Source organism: Mixophyes fleayi, chromosome 6 (genome assembly GCF_038048845.1).
Source record: "Mixophyes fleayi isolate aMixFle1 chromosome 6, aMixFle1.hap1, whole genome shotgun sequence".
NCBI classification, from domain to species: Eukaryota; Metazoa; Chordata; class Amphibia; order Anura; family Limnodynastidae; genus Mixophyes; species Mixophyes fleayi.
The window spans coordinates 2039960-2059700 of NC_134407.1; the positions used below are offsets into that span (position 1 = coordinate 2039960).

At 40.0% G+C, this 19741-nt stretch overlaps 1 protein-coding gene and 1 long non-coding RNA gene across 5 annotated transcripts in view; one reads left to right on the plus strand and one right to left on the minus strand.

Annotated features, from left to right (window-relative positions):
- Positions 1–19741, plus strand: part of SHTN1 (shootin 1) — an 85627-nt gene that overhangs the window by 17019 nt on the left and 48867 nt on the right. The gene's annotated exons all lie outside the window — the stretch shown is intronic.
- Positions 4599–5912, minus strand: LOC142160146 (uncharacterized). 2 transcript variants are annotated; one of them, XR_012693070.1, is made up of 4 exons: positions 5869–5912; positions 5694–5743; positions 5492–5533; positions 4599–5415 (listed from the first exon to the last, which is right to left on the minus strand). It is a non-coding gene; the product is annotated as an uncharacterized LOC142160146 (long non-coding RNA). The 2 variants fall into 2 exon arrangements; XR_012693069.1 differs by lacking the exon at positions 4599–5415 and having other exon boundaries at positions 5470–5533.

Here is a 19741-nt window from a genome sequence, read left to right on the forward strand (position 1 = left end):
GTAGATAGAGAATAGCAGAGGACCTAGGACTGAGCCTTGTGGTCTCCAACTGATAAAGGAAGCGGAGCAGAGGTGGATCCAGAGAAATTAACACTGAAAGAGCGATTTAGATAGGTAGGATGAGAACCAGGATAGGACAGTGCCTTCAAGACCTAGGGATTGTAGCGTTTGTATGAGGAGAGAGTGGTCAAAAGTGTCAAATGCAGCAGAGAGATCCAGGAGAATTAGAAGAGAGTATTGGTTATAATTTTTTGCTGTGATCAAATCATTGACAACCTTGGTCAGCGCAGTCTCTGTGGAGTGTTGAGAGTGAAAGTCTGACTGAAGAGGATCCAATAGGTTGTTTGCTGTAAGAAAGTGTGTGAGGCGAGTGTAGGCAATTCTCTTGAGAAGCTTGGAGGGGCATGGGAGCTGAGATGGGGCGGTAATGTGCGAGAGCGTTAGGGTCAGAATTCTGTTTTTTTAAAATGGGAGTAATTACTGCATGCTTGAATAGTGATGGAAAAATACCAGTAGAAAGAGATAGATTACAGATTTTAGTTAGAGGGGGAATGAGCACAGGAGACAGGGACATACCAATTTGTGAGGGAATGGGATCAAGAGGACAGGAGGTAGAGTAGGAAGATGAGAAGAGAGTAGAAACTTCCTCTTCATTTGCGGGATCAACTGAAGAGTGTCAGAGGGTGCTACAAAGGAATTGAGCTGATTGCTTGTCGAGGGAGATGATACCATTTCAAGCCTGATCTTATCAATTTTGTCCTTGAAATAGGAAGCAAGATCCTGTGCACTGATGTTAGTTGGAGGATTTGGGGCAGGAGGATTCAGAAGAGAGTTAAATGTGTTAAAGAGGCGTTTGGGGTTAGAAGCCTGAGCATAGATGAGAGATTGGAAGTATGTTTGTTTAGCAGTGTCCAGAGCATTTCTGTAGGAGTGGTAGATCCCAGTATATGTGATGAAATCATTAGAGGCACAAGATTTACGCCAGTGACGTTCTGCTTTACGAGAAAGTTTTTGTAGAGTTCGTGTTACTGTAGTGTGCCACGGTTGGCAACGAATTCTACGCGAAGTATGTAGTGTCGCTGGAGCCACTTGATCCAGGGCAGCTGCTAGGGTTTGATGAAAATGGGGTACTGCCCGATCAGGGGAGGAGAATGTAGAAATTGGGGAGAGAAGGTGTTGGAGAGAGGTGGAAAACTGTTGAAAATCAATAGCGTTGATATTCCTGCGGTTGTGAGGAGGTTTGGAAGAGTTTGACACTAGGGGGAGTAAAGAACTGGGGGTGAGTGCGTAGCTAATAAGGTGATGATCTGAGAGGGGGAAAGGAGTGTTAAGGAAATGAGAAACTGAGCATAGTCTAGAGAAAACTGTGTACTGTGCACTGTGTACCTGACAGCGCCTCCTTTATTCAGTCTGTCCAGTAGGAGGCGCTGACACAGAGAAGTAATCTATGCAGCATTGCATTCTGGGAGTGTCGAGTTTTCGCAATCATTTATTTATATAGCACCAGCAGATTCTGTAGCGCTTTACAATTGGGAACAAACATTAATGAAACAATACTGTGTAATACAGACAGAGAGATAAGAGGGTCCTGCTCACAGCTTACAATCTATGGGACAATGGTTTGATACACAGGGGCACGTGCTACATCATATTGTACATTGGTCCAGCTAGAATACAAAGGTAAAAGTATTGTGTTGCCTGTGTGATCAGTCACACAGCAATGTTGGTCAGAGGGTTGTTGTCTTGTGTTAGCTGTGTAGAGGGTGGTAATAAGGTAACCTAGGGAGATTAAGAAAATAAAAATAGATGTAAAACATACATGCCAACTTATGGCAGTCGGCGTCCGGGAGCTGCCGGGGTGAGGTGGGCGTGTGAGGGGCGGGGCTCAGAAAATCGTGTCATTTTGACCCTCCCCCCCTGTGACATAATGCGTCATTTTACAGCTGGGGACAGGACCAGATTTCCTGAGAATTGCTGCATTTTGTGTCTGATTCTGACCACTTCACTAGGAAGTGGCCAGATGCGGGAGGCTGCCATACTCTCCCGGGAGACCCACCCGAAATCCGGACAATTCTGAATAGAGCGCTTTTCAGGGGCATACTTTTAAAACTTTAGGCTGGAAATTAAAGACGGGTAATAACTATAGACCTGTAGAATCTGGCACATCTAATGAAATGTGCTAGCTATACTGTCATACCCCTCCTACAAAAACAATGCTTTTATGTGCAACCTACTTTTAAATACAGTGATGTTAGTTATTATTGTCATTGGTTTGTTATATACCACAGTACTGTGCAGAGCTGGACATTGGGGTAAACAGGACATACATAAAACAGGGACATACAAGGGAGACAAAATGAATGCAGACATGAAAACAAAGGATGGGGAGGACCCTGCTCATGAGAGAGCAAACATTCTGATTGGAAGAGGGCAGAGCTGGAACAAGAGGAGCGAGTGTGGCTCAGAGTGGAGATTGGGAACATTTTGAGGCTGAATTAGTGTTATTAGGGGAAGATCATTCATAGGTTTCATCGTAAGATTACCAGGTAGACTGGTGGCTCAAATAAATATATATGTAGCACTGATGAACCAAGCAGGCTGCACATGTGCTTTAGATGCCTCCTCTGCAAGCAGAGAACAGCATCTCCCAGCATGCAGTGGGGAAGAGGAGCGGGTGAAGGAGCAGTTGGAATTCTGAGAGGGACGTAGAGAGAGAGGAAGCAGCTGGAAGAGGAGAAGGAGCAGGGAGGAGAGGAAACAGTAATGAGCAAGGGCTACTGCAGTGATGATAGAGACCAACGCTGTATAGACAGAGGACAATGTTATAACTGGAGACACTATAAGCTGGGCTGCTGTGAGAGGTCTGAGCGGAGGAGCAAAGAGAGAGAGAAAGTCGGATAAGTACCAATGTTTCTTATATTGTTCATGTGATTGGACTGAGACATTCTTGTTAGTTAGATACGGTTGTGGTGGGCAGAGCTGATTAAGGTTCTGGGGGGCCCAGGGCACTTAAGACAGGGGGGCCCCCTATTGTCTAATATGGTCTTCATTTTAGACAAATAAACAGGTAATGCTGTGTGCACTGCTGTTAGTTGCTAGTTGCTAGTTAGTCTGCCATAACAAGCATAACAGTGTGAAGTAGGACATACCTCCCATACCTATTTTTCCCAAATATGGCCCCCAACATTCCAGGATCCAGACAAGCAGCAACTGATCTAAAGACACCAGCAGCCACAAGTGGTGAAAGTGACAAGAACAGGTAGGAGAGAGCAGGACAGTCCGCCAAACTGTACTGAATCTGTTGGGGAAGACCTGAATTTGGGTGACTGTCTTGCTTATTCAGAATTTGGTCCGACTACAAGGACAGTTGGGAGGTATGTCCCACTTCAAACTGTACTGCTGGTGAAGGCAGAGCTGCAAGCAGCTAACAGTAGTGCTCACATTATTGCTGTGTATTTGTCTATAATGTATCTAAAATGATAACCTCCTGGTTAAGTACCCTGGGCCCCCCAGAGCCTTATTCCAGCTCTGGTGATACCCTCGTTGTTCCTGCATTGATTCCATTGCCTCCTCCTACCTTGCACTGGTCCCATTCTCAGATCACTTTGTTGAACATATGACCAGCCCACATTGCACTGAAAATATCATTAATCCTTCCTCCTTTGTAAATACTGAATCACCAGCAAACCCTTGGATTAGCTCTCTTCACTTATACCATTGTCTGCCAACCCTCCCTGCACTGGTATTAATTCAAACCACCCCCAATCACTGGGCACATTTAGGGCTCATACACAATTGTTACAAAAATAGTGTTTTCTTGCAGATACTTGAAGCATTTCCCCTTTGTGGTGATCGCAGTGGATAATAGTCATTTATTATAAGGATTATGTTTAATGCATTTTTTTGAAACACACACAGGGCACATTTTATATATTAAAGAGAGAGGTTTGTCTGGTAGTTTGCATCTCATGACGTCAGGGGAAGATGCTACAGAGCGGTGAGGTCTCATATGCTGCTCTGGCAGACTGATCAGATACGATTGTGCCAACATGTTACGTAATAGTTTAACTTATTAAACGCAGTCACATATGTTTCTATGAAGGGAATATTGGAAGTATGTGTTAGTAGCAACTAAACAAGTTGAAGCACAGAGGCATAAACCAGTCGTAGATCATGTAAAAGGATTCATGTCATTTTATAACACAGGACTTGCAGCATTTTTCTGCATTGCTTTAGAATTGAACCACTGTGTCTTAAGTCATCACATATGGGGTTTCCTAAATGTTACTACAACCAAATTCTAGTAGTTCTAAATCCCGCTTACTTTTGTTTTGACCCCACCTACAGCTGATTTGGTCCCGCCCACATGATGCCAATTCAAAAATTCTTTCAAGGGCCTCTTTCAGTTCCCAATTCACCCGTTACAGTTACTTCCCCAATAATGTTTCTCAATGGCACATCAGCGCCACCTCTTAATTTGTGTTTCCCCTCATTAATACTATTACCCACACAATCCCCCCTACGGGTAATGGAATGAAGGCCCACGGACAATTACTAACCACTGGAATAGTGGCGAAATACACGATGAGTATCAGCTCTGCAGACAACTGGTTACCACTGGGATAGTGGTGAAGTACATGAAGAATCGTCAGCTCTGCGGACAACAGGTTCACAGCTCAGAGGAGAGAAAACACTCAGCAGGAGCAATGGAGCCATGTCTAGCACCCAGAAGGTAACTTGAACAGGCACTGCCCTGCAGGGGGAAGTGTCTTTTGACTTTGGAGCCAAAATTGAGCAGCCAATAGAGGAGAAGCAGAGGATATAAAGGGATCAGGTCTGCGCATGCCGAATTAGAGGTGCTATATAAATAGATTATGATGATGATGGTATGAGCTGCCTCTGGCATCAAGGGGTCCCATCCTGGTGGAGTGAATTAGGGTGGATCTGCGGAGAGGTTGCCTACCTTGTTCAGGTGTAAGCACGGGGATTAGCCTGCTCCTTTGGAGTTCAATTCAGAACTGCAATGGAACAAGCTAATCCCCGTACTTACACCTGAACAAGGTAGGTACCGTATTTCTGATGTTTAATGTACTAATGTCCTTACCCTGTCAGATGCTTCCTCTGTCCGGTCATCGCGAAGAGGACGGTAAGCAACTTTCCAGCATCAGGATCAGAACAGACAGAAGAAAGAAGACTTTACCGGACAGAGGAATCATCTGACAGGGTAAGCGCTACTACCCCTGTATAAGACGCACCCAGTTGTTATACCCAAAATTGTGGAGAAAAGGTGCGTCTTATACATGGGGAAATACAGTACTCCCTCCGCAGCAACAAAACCCCATGGCACTCCCCCAGGATGGAAGCCCTGATATCAGAGGCAGGGGCTCTGTTACTTGATGTTATTTTTATTTATTTCTTTTGTGGGGAGGGGGTTTTTTTTTGTTTTTTTTTTGGGGGGGGGGGGGGGTTTGTTTTTTTGTTTTTTTTTTACATGTTACAGCAGCAGCAGTTGTTTTTGCGCTTGGACTTCTCCCTGTAAAATGAAGAGAATCCTGGTAAATGACAAAGGTCTAGGGAGCCATGTGCACATTACAGACATTTTAGCAGGGCATACATATATATATATACTGTGAGGGGAAGACACTGGGAAAGGGGTTGGAAGTGTGTACATATGTACTAGATTTTTAACTTACCCTGGATCGACATCCTCTTTGAGTCTAACATATGGGATTTCTTTGTACTCCTATGGAACAGGGAAGATAATAAAAATCTATTTAATAGGAGAAAACAATCTAACCAACAATATAAACTCTTTATTGGACATTATAGGTTTATGACATTTAATTCAGAAGATAAAATATGACGCACCTTGTTCTTAAAATGTACTTTCCAGAAGCTAGGTCTTTCTGTAGATAAAATGCAAAATAAGAGTCATACTGGTGTCTTGAGTTCTCAATTGCCTGTTTATGTGCATATTATTAATTATCTTACAGGGGCCAAATTATTTTATGTATAAATTAGTGGACCAAATTTCATTAATTTTATTTTATTAAATTATAGTGGCATACTATTTCATTACCAGTGGGGCAATAACTATTTTTTTCTGATGTGGCAACATTTAATATTTTCAGATGGAATACACCATTTAAAGTACATACTTGTGGGACTACAAGTGGCAGCATGCACATGGGCACAGCTTGATACATTTACCCCCTGGGGTCCAAAACACTTGACTGATCTTCCAATATAAACATCCTCCCACAACTAGCCTAATATATAGGAATGTGTCTATCTGGGGGCTACAGTAGAAGTGAGCCCCCCAGGGCTGTGGCTGCTTCCTAGATGGGGAGATTTAACAAATTCCTTTTCTGAATGTTTTTATTTTATTATTTTTCCCACTCAAGTGTGTCCCTGTTCATTTATATAGTTTTTAAATGCCAGAGGGGAAGAATTCAGAGGTTAGTATAATTATAGAACTTTAACTACTATACTTACTAGGCTTCTGGCTCCCCCAGTCAAACTCGTCAAAGCAGATGACGTCTAGGTCATCAAAGTCCTAAAAATAGTAAAATTATACAGATGAATACATCTTGGCATTGCAATGTGTGAATAGTATGTAATATGTATGTAACATGTAACCAGTATGCATATCACTGGAATACATTTATCCCTGGCAGTAATAACATTTATAATTAAGGACCCCCCCCCCCTCCCTCGACAACTTCTATCTCTTTACATTACAGTACCAACAGCAACATTCTACTTATCAAGCAGTACATTAATCATACACTGTGATAGATGTCGGCTTCAATCCTACATACAGTCGATAGAGGTTTATTCTAATAATTATTAATTATACTACTAGTAATTTCTGCATAGCTTTACTTACAATTTGTGTAACAGTTTCACAGGCCATGATGTTATGATGTTAAACAGCCTGGAGGACTAATATATAGTATTTTGCAGCATGACATCATAATGATGTTCTATACATTATGACCTATTATGACCTTACAGCCATTATTTGCCAATTAAAGTGGCCCCAACAACATTTACATGTTTCAGTGTTTTGGGCATTGCATGTTATTGCTTTAAAAACAAATAATAGGACAAAAAAGTTCTAATAGTGGCTGTGCGAGGTTTTCTTGTGAATGCCCATTATTCCTAATGTATGGGGTTTTTTTAATTGACGTATAAACCAAACCTCCCAACTATTGAGGGACACTTAAGATTTCACTTTTTACAAATGTTCTTTGTGTTAATGAATCAGAGAATTACCCATGCCTCTCCGCATACATTTGGTTACATGTTACAATAAAATACAGCTAACAACACTCAAAAACATTAACACAACCTAATATAAAGGATGTAAGATGTAATAAACTATAAAATGACCGGTGAATTTGAGGTCCAAAAGAAAGATACTTGTGAGATATGTATAAACATGTATTTATATTACAATAAAAAGAATGGATGTTTCTCGAATAGGAAAGTTGTGCTGAGAGGATGCAGATAAGGGAATACATATCAGATAAACTGTAAATGAAGGCTTATCTGATACATACTTGACTAAAAATGATTCCAGTGAGATTGTGCGAGTAGCACCTAGACGCAGCGCACTGTCAAAGGGGGCGTGTCCTGCTCTCTCCAAAGGGCGTGTCTAGCTCTAGCTGTGGGCGTATCTACTACATAGTAGCGCCCAGGAGCGTGTCCTGCAGCGTCAGTTGGAACCTATAGCTTTGTGCGCAGTTTGTGTATGCGTGGCTCGCCACCAGAATGTGTATGTGTAACAGGGTGGTAAAAAAAGATTATTTTTATTTTACTGTTAACTTTACGGCAAAACGCCAGTGATAACCAAGCAGCGCAGCACTGAAATTACTGTGACAAACACACACACACACACACACACACACAGGCACAGAGACTCATGCAGATACACATACACACTCACAGATAGACAGGCACAGAGACACACACACACACAGACTCACACCTATATTCTGTGTGCAGGACAATCTCATTGGCCAATTATCCTATGTAATGATTGCATCTGTGTACTGAAGACCAATTTCTTTTAGTACAGATCTATTCCAGAAATACATTACCTAATCTCATTGCCCCCGTTTATGAAGGGCAGTGACCATTTCTTGTAGTATGGAAGGCACAGGAGATGCGGGAGTTTAACCTACCCAATATCCTGGGAGTCTCCCGACATTCTGGGAGAGTAGACAGCTATGATCCAAGAGCCACAGTGGCCCTCCTCCCACAGATTAACATGGTCCTGTGTAGTACTCCCAGGTAGAGTCCTGGTTTCTGTGGACTGAGAACCTTGGTACAGTACCATACTCTCACCAGTACTGACCTGACACTTCAATGTATTGGTAAATCTTGAATCCTGACCTGACTGTAATGTGAATCTTTTTTACATAGTGCAAAGAAAGAAAATTACCAACCGCAAAGCATAATGTGTTATTTAGTTTAATATTACCTTAGTTGGAGCCCTTATCACTTATTTCTTTATTTTCTATGTATTTCATTCATATAAATAGCGTTATTGGGGTACTACCATCCTTAACCACATAATAGACATATTAGTTATACCGAGAAACAGTTGTGGTTATTCTATTCTGGTGCACAGGGGAATAATGTTAAAACCTACATATTTATTGATATGCTCGAAAAACCATTAACTGTGGTCCCATAATCATGTTTTATCATAGCACAGCACAATGTATCGTTTGATTTGACCTTATAACTGGACTAAAAATCTCTATAAACTGTGGAACGATGTCGGACAGATTCTGCAGTGTACTCAGGACCGGCAGTGTCCATAGATCTCTATGGAGTGTGCAGTGTCATGATCTTATCAACTGATGGTTATGACAGATGAAGGTGCCCAGGACTTTCTTACCTCTCTGTATTACCCAGTATTGTTTATTACTGTGTTTGACCCCAATTGTCAAGCGCTATAGAATATGCTGGTGCTATATAAATAAATGATGATGATGAGTGTGATGGGGACTTTAACCACCAGACTTTGGGAATTAGAGGACTGAACACCCGGGTTGTACATGGCAGATGGAGTGCAGTTATTGGACATTGGCTTAGTAATATTTAATATACACTTACAAGAAGCGGTGGAGAGGGCCATAGAGTGGATTGGGAGCAGAGGACAATTGTAGGTGGATAATTGCCCTCTTGTGGAGGTTAAGGGTAGGGGGCATATTGGTTGTCCCCGATAGAAGTGGAGCTGTAAGGTTATATATAACCCCATGATTGGCTCATGGTTTGGGTTACTATACCCCAGTATAATTCTTGTCACAAGGATAGGGGGTGTCAGGCGGCTGTTTGATGAGCACTGTTAGTCTGACCCTTGGGTTGTGGATTAAGCAGTGTGGTACACGTGGCATGGTGGGCCATTTTCTCTCCACTGCTTGGTGTCATGTTTATTACTGTATGAGTAATTATTGAATAATTTCAGGACAGAAATAGTATCCCTGTCTGTGGTCATGTTTTGAGAATCATGATAACGTCGCCCGGGGAATGTACATGTAAGTTCTATAGAAAGCAGCACTCTTTCCATTAAAGATCTCAGAGGGGGCTCACTTCACTTTGATGTGGATATTTTGAAGAATTGTTTATAAAAACTGGTGCAAAAAGGTGCTGTCATCCATTGCATTCAAAAGAGTATGAAAAAGATACAAATTGATTTGTTGCTATGGGTTACAGCCCTTCATTGTCCTGTGTATTTGTGCACCAGTTTATATCACCCACTTTGATTTTTGTCCTACTGATTTAAGTCTGTGCACCCTCTGTGGATACTGAGCATAAGACGCCTCACCTGCAGCTTCAGGTGTAATAATCAGACTCCTCCGTCTGACTGAAGCAGCCCCCGTCTCAGGGACTTTGTCAGTTTAAGGATCCCAGAGGACGTTCTGAGCTCTGGGGAAGACTGAAAATTGTTATGGGTCATTGAATCTATAAACATGAGAGGTAATACAGTTATGGTAATGGAGAGGGTTATAATAGCCATGATGGTGTTGTTATATCACATCTGATAATGGGTAATACATACAGAGAGGTAAGAGGGCCCTGCTCACAAGCTTACAATCTATGGGACAATGGTTTGATACACAAGGGCACGTGCTGCATCATATTGTACAGTGGACCAGCTGGAATGCAAAGGTAAAAGTATTGTGTTGGCTGTGTGATCAGTCACACAGCAATGTTGGTTGCTGTCTTGTGTTAGCTGTGTAGAGGGTGGTAACAGGGTAACCTATAGATATTAAAAGGGTAGTTGAGGAATATTATAAGCTTGTCTGAAGAGGTGGGTTTTCAGAGAACATTTGAAGTCTTACTGTGCAAGGGAGGGAATTCCACAATGGATGCAGCCCCAAAAATGTCTTGTAACTGGGAATGGGAGGATGTGATTCACATTATTAGTGTTCATGTTGTTACGATGAACCATAGACATCTCTCTGACCCAGAACTGGACAGAAACATAATTCACATAGCGCCATCATAATGCAAGACGGGCAAAGCGCTAAGAGAGTGCTGCCCACAATCTTACAGTCTATGCTTCCACGCTAGAGCGTCAATCAAACCGCAGCGGTGCTGTAATTTATAGCCATATAACGAGTCTTATCTCTCGATAATTTTATAGCTTTCAGAAACTATTTTGTAATTCTGTATAAGATGTTTTTTAACAGGACTTAGTCTGGGACTCGGGTGAATCCTAAAATAGTGATTCAGTACATTCCAAGTAGTAACACACCAGTAATGAGTATAAAGTCCAGTTATATGTCCATCATAGTAATATGTTATTAATGAGCCCACCAGTGGGAATATCAGACATGTAAAATCTTGGTAATAAATTCTGATTCTGTCCTTTGCTATTTACCTTCTGTTTCTAGCGATAGTAAGGTCTTGTCACATTGTATGTCCGTGACGCGTGTATTTTGTAGGATTGCTCTCGATGTGCCCCCATGAGATGTCTGAGCCATATATACCATCCAGACACCGGTGTTTCGGCAGTGTACATCTAGTAAGAAGGAACTTTTCGGGTTTATTTATCTCCACATACAATTCCTAAAATCAGACACTACCCCTCGTCTTTTGGCTTTGTGAGGCTCCTTGTCCAACAGGGATCATGCAAATAATTAAATTTTTTAGCAACATTTTTATTTGTTACACTGCACCAAGTGCAGGGAAATGTTCTGTGAATATCGCTGTCTGACACCTCTGGGCCTGTGGTCATGTTATTGGGACTGGGCAGCACGGTGGCTCAGTGGTTAGCACTTCTACCTCACAGCACTGGGGTCATGAGATCGATTCCTGACCATGACTTTATCTGTGTGGAGTTTGTATGTTCTCCCCGTGTTTGCGTGGGTTTCCTCCGGGTGCTCCGGTTTCCTCCCACAGTCCAGAAACATACTAGTAGGTTAATTAGCTGCTAACAAATTGACCCGTGTCTGTGTGTGTCTGTGTGTGTGTGTGTATGTTAGGGGATTTAGACTGTAAGCCCCAATGGGGCAGGGACTGATGTGAATGAGTTCTCTCTAGTGGCGCTATATAAATAAATGATGATGGTTATATAATGCCCCCTATGAGACTATAACTATTGTGTAGTGAGAGAAATATCTGACCGATAATAATAAGGAAGAGGTTTGAGACACACACGAGGAGAACGGCAAGCTGCTGCCTGGATCTGCGCCTACATACAGCTAGGTGCAGCCATACTGCAGCATATAATATATTAGTCACTTGTGTGCTATATTTGATAAGTCTGCACTAGAATATTTATTATCCTGACTTGGTGATTCCCTGATTCTGTGCAGCCGGTATTCCCGGAATTGTGCAGATTACAGCAAATTTATTTCATTGACCATTTTAAAATGGCGACGGAAGGAGGGGTGTGTGCATGAGGGCCAATCAGAGGCCACATATTGTTTGCTGCTCCCGATTGGTCACTTTGGTCACACCCCCACCTCTGCAGCATTTCATTCGAGGAAAACTTGTTTCCTTATATCTGTTAAAGGACGTCGCTGCATTGTAAGAACGGAAGATTATTTTCTGAATTTTGATAATGTACAATAGGGGAACTGGGTTTAGTTAACGCGTCTCAAAATTTGTGGAGCGTGAAATCAAGAGCGTCTCAGTAACGTTCCATCAGTGAGTAGTATATTAATCAACAGAGGTTCTTACTAGAGCTATATGTGAAATTAGAAATGGTGCTTTCAGTTTGTAGATAACACAATGTAATTACTGTTTTACATTTCCATGACTTCAGATAGTTTTAAATTGTCATTTTTTTCTGTAGAAACAACATAATTCTCTAATCCTATGTGTACAATGAACAGCAATTTTATAAAAACTATTATATAAAAATATAATTCAACGCATCAAGTTACAATATAATTGTCACACGTCGCTCACCCACGGCTGCCACCCGGTAACCTGAGCACCATTCATTCCTCATTCCCCGCTTCTTCCCCGGCTGTCAGGCCAGCAATCAGCTCTGCACATGTGCAGGTACTAATCTCACCTGTGTTCACCTGTCCCGCTCATCCATTGGTTACCTCTTGTTTATAAGGCTCCTCCCAGCACCTCTCAGTGCTGGTTCTTCTCATCAGACTCCCGGCCTGGAAGCAGCTCATGCACTCTGCTGCTGTAATCACCTATTACCTGCTCCACTCGTTAGTGGTAACTCCTGCAGATCATCGCTACCATCTCTCCAAGTGTGCTGCTGCAATCACCTATTACCTGCTCCACTCGTTAGTGGTAACTACTGCAGATCATCGCTACCATCTCTCCAAGTGTGCTGCTGTAATCACCTATTACCTGCTCCACTCGTTAGTGGTAACTACTGCAGATCATCGCTACCATCTCTCCAAGTGTGCTGCTGCAATCACCTATTACCTGCTCCACTCGTTAGTGGTAACTACTGCAGATCATCGCTACCATCTCTCCAAGTGTGCTGCTGTAATCACCTATTACCTGCTCCACTCGTTAGTGATAACCCCTGCAGATCATCGCTACCATCTCTCCAAGTGTGCTGCTGTAATCACCTATTACCTGCTCCATTCGTTAGTGGTAACCCCTGCAGATCATCGCTACCATCTCTCCAAGTGTGCTGCTGTAATCACCTATTATCTCTCTGTGGACTATCGCTGAGCCTCACTCAGTAATCCTACTCACTTTTGGCTATCTAGTGCCTACACTCTTCTCCGTACTTGGTTCTCGATCACTGGGAACTCCCCTAAAGGGCCGCGAGCTGCAGGGTGGAAGCTGCCAAGCCCAAATTCCCTTGCGGGAACCTCTGGTGAAAACCTTCCACTTTGTTAGATTCCGCCCCTCTGGGTGAAGTACCATCAATACCAGGCGGAACAGAAAGATCCCCCTCATCCTCATGAATCCTGTCAGTAATGTTACCATTAAATGAGACCCTGCAGTTTGTTCGTACAATCAATCTAGTGTTCTGTATTCTATTTGGTTTGTGCCGATATTCAGTATTCGCTTCTAACCTCCACTCACTCCCGACTCCAAGACTTCTTCCGTCCTCCATCTCCTTACTTCGCCCCAGCAGACTCTCCCCAAACTAAAATACTTTGACCGCTCCCATTATCTCCATGCTCGCGTACCCTGCCCCTCCTAGCCCCCAACTCGCTCACCTGTGTCCTACTTGCTCCTTACCCCCTCCCACTAGAGTGTAAGCTCTCAGGAACAGGGTCTTCTACCCTCTGTCTCATGCTGTCTGCCTTGTACGACTGGTGAATACTTTGTGTGACTGTTATGATGATTGTTTGCAGACCCGCTGAATACGTACTGGTTTATGTAATAGTGTAACTCAGTCATTACTCTGCTTGTACAACAAAAAATTACATCGCTGGAAACTGAATGAACTAAATACCCAATAATAGATCTGTGGAGTATGAATATAATAATATTTATTCACAGTATAACAAATAAAATATAAAAAATATATATGTACGAAAGATACAATTCTTGTAGCATAAAACCAGATCCATAATTCAATGTCTATAGTATGAAGCAACAAAGTATTGGAATGAATAATTCATAAACGTGGTCCCGAAGGAATATTCCAAATTTCTCCGCTCAAAAAACGTGTAATGGTGAAGTGAAAAATAGTGTGGCCACACTGGATAATAAATGGATATTATAAATCACTCCAAAGCAATAGACTCCCGTTGATAAAAAAAATAGAGAATGTCCATCCAGTACATAATATAATGGAGTTCCCAGGGTGTTAGCAAAAATAAAAATGTATATAATTACCGTTAAACAACGGTCTCCTCCTGGTTTGGGATGTCCGTTTCAATCTGTGCCCGCTGTGACCTTTACACGTGCTGCTGGATAGTAAAATAAATCCAGTCTCTTCCAATATGGCTTGATAGGGAAATATTCAAGATATTTAGCAAAAAATGAATTGCATATGATCGCCTTTACTATGCGGTCTTTTCCTGACCGGAGATGCTCGTCCTAATCAGCACGGAATGTAGTAACCAACGCTGTCCTATAATAAAGTCGCAGGACTTCAGAAAAACAACCATCCATGAACTCCGAAGAGTAACAGGTAAAGCTGAGCGAAGTGTAATTTATTAATAGACAAATGCTACACCAAAAGTCCAAGTTACGATCCAAGATAGCTGTAAGGAACAGAGACTGCTATGTCTCATTAAACCTCACGCGTTTCATCACCTGAAGGTGATTTCATCAGAGGTAGTAATCCGCTCCAAATAGAGGCTTCTAATAAATATCCTCAATCTCATTAATTAGCCCGCAGATGATCAAAGATCAGCAGCTCTCCCAAAGTCCGGTCTTTTGTTCACATATAGTTTTTGTACTACTCTTGGCTAAAATAAGATCTTATTTTGCAAATATCCATTATTCGAATATCACTCAGTGATTATAAAAGCCATTTTGTTATTTTTACATAGCATCAAAACTACATACGAATAATAGCAGTCAACAGATATATAAACAACTACCGTTTGGCTCTAATAACCTACTCGGGTCAAAGAATAATAATACATATTAGAAAAAATATAATACCAAACACTTTTTAGTGTCTAATTTTCTCGCACTGACATAAAAAAGGGAATATATATATATATAATAATAAAAATGAAAAAAATAAAAACAATTATATATATGTATATAAAAAAATAATAACAAATACCAAAAACCACATATGTAAATAATAATACCAATCTTAGCAGAGTAATACTACTACTACTCATACCAGTATTAATAGAATAAGAGCAGTACCAGTGATATTAATAATAACAATAATAGTGTAAGCAATAATGATGATAATACTACTTATACAATGTATGAGATATAACTTATCCAAGACTATTACTAAAATTAATAAAAAAATGATGAAAAATGAATGATAGATGATGAATGAAGACCTCCCATATATACCTATCATATAGGTACAAGAGCATATATGTCCACAAGGATATACATGTCCACATGTGCAAACAGATACATAGATGACACACTAACCCGGGACCAGACTAATTGAATAATGTAATTTACAGTAAGAACCAAAGAAGTGAAATGAACCCTAGTATATAACTATTTAGGAAAGGATTTCATTCAACTCTAAAGATTCATTAAGTCCCCCCGTGCATTCAATTGATGTATCCAGAATACCTCTTGTGTACATAATCTTTTAAATCGATCCCCTCCCTCTAATGTTTTGTTTGATATGTTCTATACCACAAACGGATACGTCCTCAACCTTGCCATTATGAAACCGGTTAAAATGTCCTGGAACACTGATTTATTTATTTTTTATTCAAAATGTTTCTTCTGTGTTCCAAGAATCTTAACTTCAATGGTCTTGTGATTTTTCCTACATAAATAAGGTTACAACTGCATCTCAAGATATATAGAATATAGCATGTATTAGAATTGATAAGCCCTCTAACTATAAATGTCTTCTCCATATGTATAAATTCCACCATTTCATTACTAATTAAAGAGCAAGTGGTGCATCTACTCATTCCACATTTGAAACATCTTTCTATTTGTTTAGGCATCCAACATCCACCCAATGTAGATTTCCACGTTTCGTTGGGACAACTCTGAACAAGACTGGGAGCTAATATATTTTTTAAATTATTATTTATCTTAAAGATCACTTTTGGTTTAAGAGGTAATAATCTCCTAAGAGAATCATCTTGTTGGAGAATCGGATAATTCTTTTCAATAATTCTCCTAATTTCTCCAGATTTCTTATTATACTTGGAAATAAAAGGTGATAAATCTTCTTGTACATTTCCCTGATTTTCTAAAACTGTAGTCTGTTTCCCTAGTAGTAGTATATCTCTGTCTAGTAAGTTGACTTCATCTAGAGCTTTATTGAGAACATGATCTTCTTTTCCATAAAATCATTCAACATATCAGTTGTTTGTGCATTAAACACTGATTGTCAAGTGCAATTCTTTTTTAGGCGCATTAATTGCCCCTTGGGTATATTATCTTTCCATTTCTTATAATGTGAACTCCTATAATGAAGATAGTTAGCCACATCCACCCTTTTCTTAAAGGTGGAGGTGTCCAACCTTCCATCTGTAACTTTAATCTGTAAATCCCAAAAATCTATACATGTTTTATGATATCTGTTAATAAATTTCAAATTGAACTCATTATTGTTAAGTGCAGAGACAAAAGAAAGAGCCCGTGCTTAACCTCCACCCTAAATGATGAATAAGTCATTAATGTACCAGCCATAGAGGACCAGGTCCGCGCCAAAACCACCCCCCCACACACACATGGGCCTCCTCAGAAGGCGCCCATGTATAGGTGGGCATAACTCGGCATGAACCTGGTCCCCATGGCCGTGCCCATAGTCTGCAAATAATATGTGTGATCAAATATAAAATAATTGTGCGATAAGATGAACCAAATTGCTTCTTCAATAAACCTACCATGCTCTTCAATAATTGAGGGATCATCCAACAATAATTGTTCCATCACTTTTATCCCTTTATCGTGCAGTATATTACTATAGAGAGCCTCTACATCCAAGGTGAGGAAAGCATAATTATCTCTCCACTCAAGGTTCTTTAACAGATTGAGTAAATATACAGAGTCACGAATATAAGATTTTAATTTCACCACCCGAGGCTGTAAAAAAGAGTCTACATAAAACGAAAGCGATGAAGTAAGAGACCCAATCCCCGAGATGATTGGTCTCCCTGGGGGTAGAAGTGAATTTTTATGTAGTTTAGGTAGATGGTAATAGGTAGCAATGGCGGGATGTAACGGATATAAAAATGTAAACTCCTCCTTAGTAATAACACCTTGCTCTAAAGTTTCATCTAACAGTCTTTTAAGACTTCTCTGAAATTCGAAAGTAGGGTCATGATTTAATTTGGTATAAAGGTTTTATCTGCAACTTGTTTATATGCCTCTTTCATATAATCCTGTAGGTCCTGAACTACAACACCTCCCTCCTTTATCTGCTGCTCTTACCACCAACGTAGAATCTGTTTTCAATTCTTTCAAAGCTTTCCTTTCAGATGAAGTAAGATTAGAATATTTAGCCTGTGTTTAATCACATAACGCCTTTACATTTCTTAGTCACCTGATAAAAACAATCTATATAAGGACCCTTATAAGAGGTAGGATAAAATTCAGATTTAGGTCTAAATTTATAAAAAGGTAGATGTCTCTTATATGAACCAGAAGCATCATAAATAGAGTTTACTTCTCCATCTTCTACTTTTAAGTTCTCCTTTCTAAGATCCTCCAATATTTGTACATATTCATAATCATTACTATCTAGTACGATGGGATTAAGATCTGAATCCAATTTTTTCAAAGTTTTATTAGCAAAATATTTTTTCCTAGAAAAAGTTCGTATATATCGATTTAATTCAACAAATAATTCCAATAAATTGGGCTCAGTTGAAGGAGAAAATTCAAACCCTTAGCTAACAAGGACAGTTCTGAATCACTTAGTTTTTTAGACGAAAGTTTTAAAACCCCCTTTGGATCTATCTTAATTTTGTTCTCCTGCCCAGATCTCTTTCCTCCTCTCTTGCCTCTAACCAGTCTCTTGAACGTTTTGGAGTCCTTTCCCTCAGTAACTGGTATGGGATGTGATATAGAAGAATTTCCTTTGTCCCTAAAAAAGCTTCCTCATCCTTATCATGGATCGGGGAAATATCTCTAATTCTCTTAGGTCTAGCCCCCAGGGTGTGGTCCACAGATGCTTTGGCAGTGATCTATAAGAAGAAAATGGTTTCCCATTGGAAGAGCATTCTGCTGCCCCTTGTTTAAAACCTCCTCTGTGTTCAGATGTTTTCAGTTTTTTAGTGGTATATTTCCTATATCCACTACGCGATCTGGAATGATTTCTTTGTGAATCGGACCTATACTTTGTCCGATGGGAACTACGAAAATTCCTCATTCTATCGAGTCTGTAGTCCTCTTTATCTCTATTAAGTTTCTTCATTTTAATATTAATGATCTCATTTTCATAATCTTCTACCCTATTAATTATTAATAATTCTATCTTTTTCTTCAAACATCTCATCATCTCTGAAAGACTCTAACTCTAATTTAAGAGTATCAATCTCCTTTTCAATGATCTTGATTTTCTTCTCTCCGAATTTGATCAAAATTTTCATAAGATTTAAAGAACAATTCTCTAAATATTGATTCAATTCATCTAATAGATCTAAATCTTCTGAAAACACAAATGTTTTAAAAAGTCTCAGACCTCTAGGGACTATTTTAGCATCGATATATATTTTTGTAAGCTGACGCTATCCCACCAATGTCTTGTTTCAGCTTTTAATAGTTGTTCCAATTTTGAAAAACTGATGAATATTAGGATCTCCAATAGGTGTTTCTGTGCGAGAACTTCTTCTGCTTGTACCACACATCTGCTAGTATGTTTCATTGTGTTTGTTATTATATTTATGTGTATTCATGATGGTGTACACCAACTGTCCAGCGCTGCAAATTCTGTGGCTCCTTATAAAGAAACGATGATCATGATGGTCCACGGAGATGATTAGTCGCCCACTAGAAGCAGCGCTATAAACCAGAACCTCCGTGACCCCGTCAGAAATATGCTGCGTATTCTGCATGTTTAGCCAGTTGTGTACATTGCAGTCCTTATGTTGCAGACAATTGCGATATAGATATATATATATATATATATATATATATATATATATATATATATATATATATATGTGCGTGTGTGTATATGTGTATATTTATATATATATATATATATATATATATATATATATATATATCTATATATACATATATATACAGTCAAGTCCATAAATATTGGGACATTGACACAATTCTCATATTTTGGGCTCTATACACCACCACAATGGATTTGAAATTAAACTAACAAGATGTGCTTTAACTGCAGACTTTCAGCTTTAATTTGAGGGAATTTACAGCCAAATCAGGTGAACGGAGTAGGAATTACAATGGTTTCTATATGTGTATATATATATATGTGTGTACGTGTATATTTCTTTGTAAATAAAAAGTCACGACTGTCCTTTTGGGAGATAAATATGTTTGAGTGAGCTCTTTCTATACACGACCCGTTGCTGACATTTTGTAAGTTGCTCTCTACCTGTTACCACCCCGACCTTCAGCGTTTTTATAATGAACGTGCTCAGGCGCCATCCTAATTCAGTTTATATTTACAGTATGTGTGAAATCATCT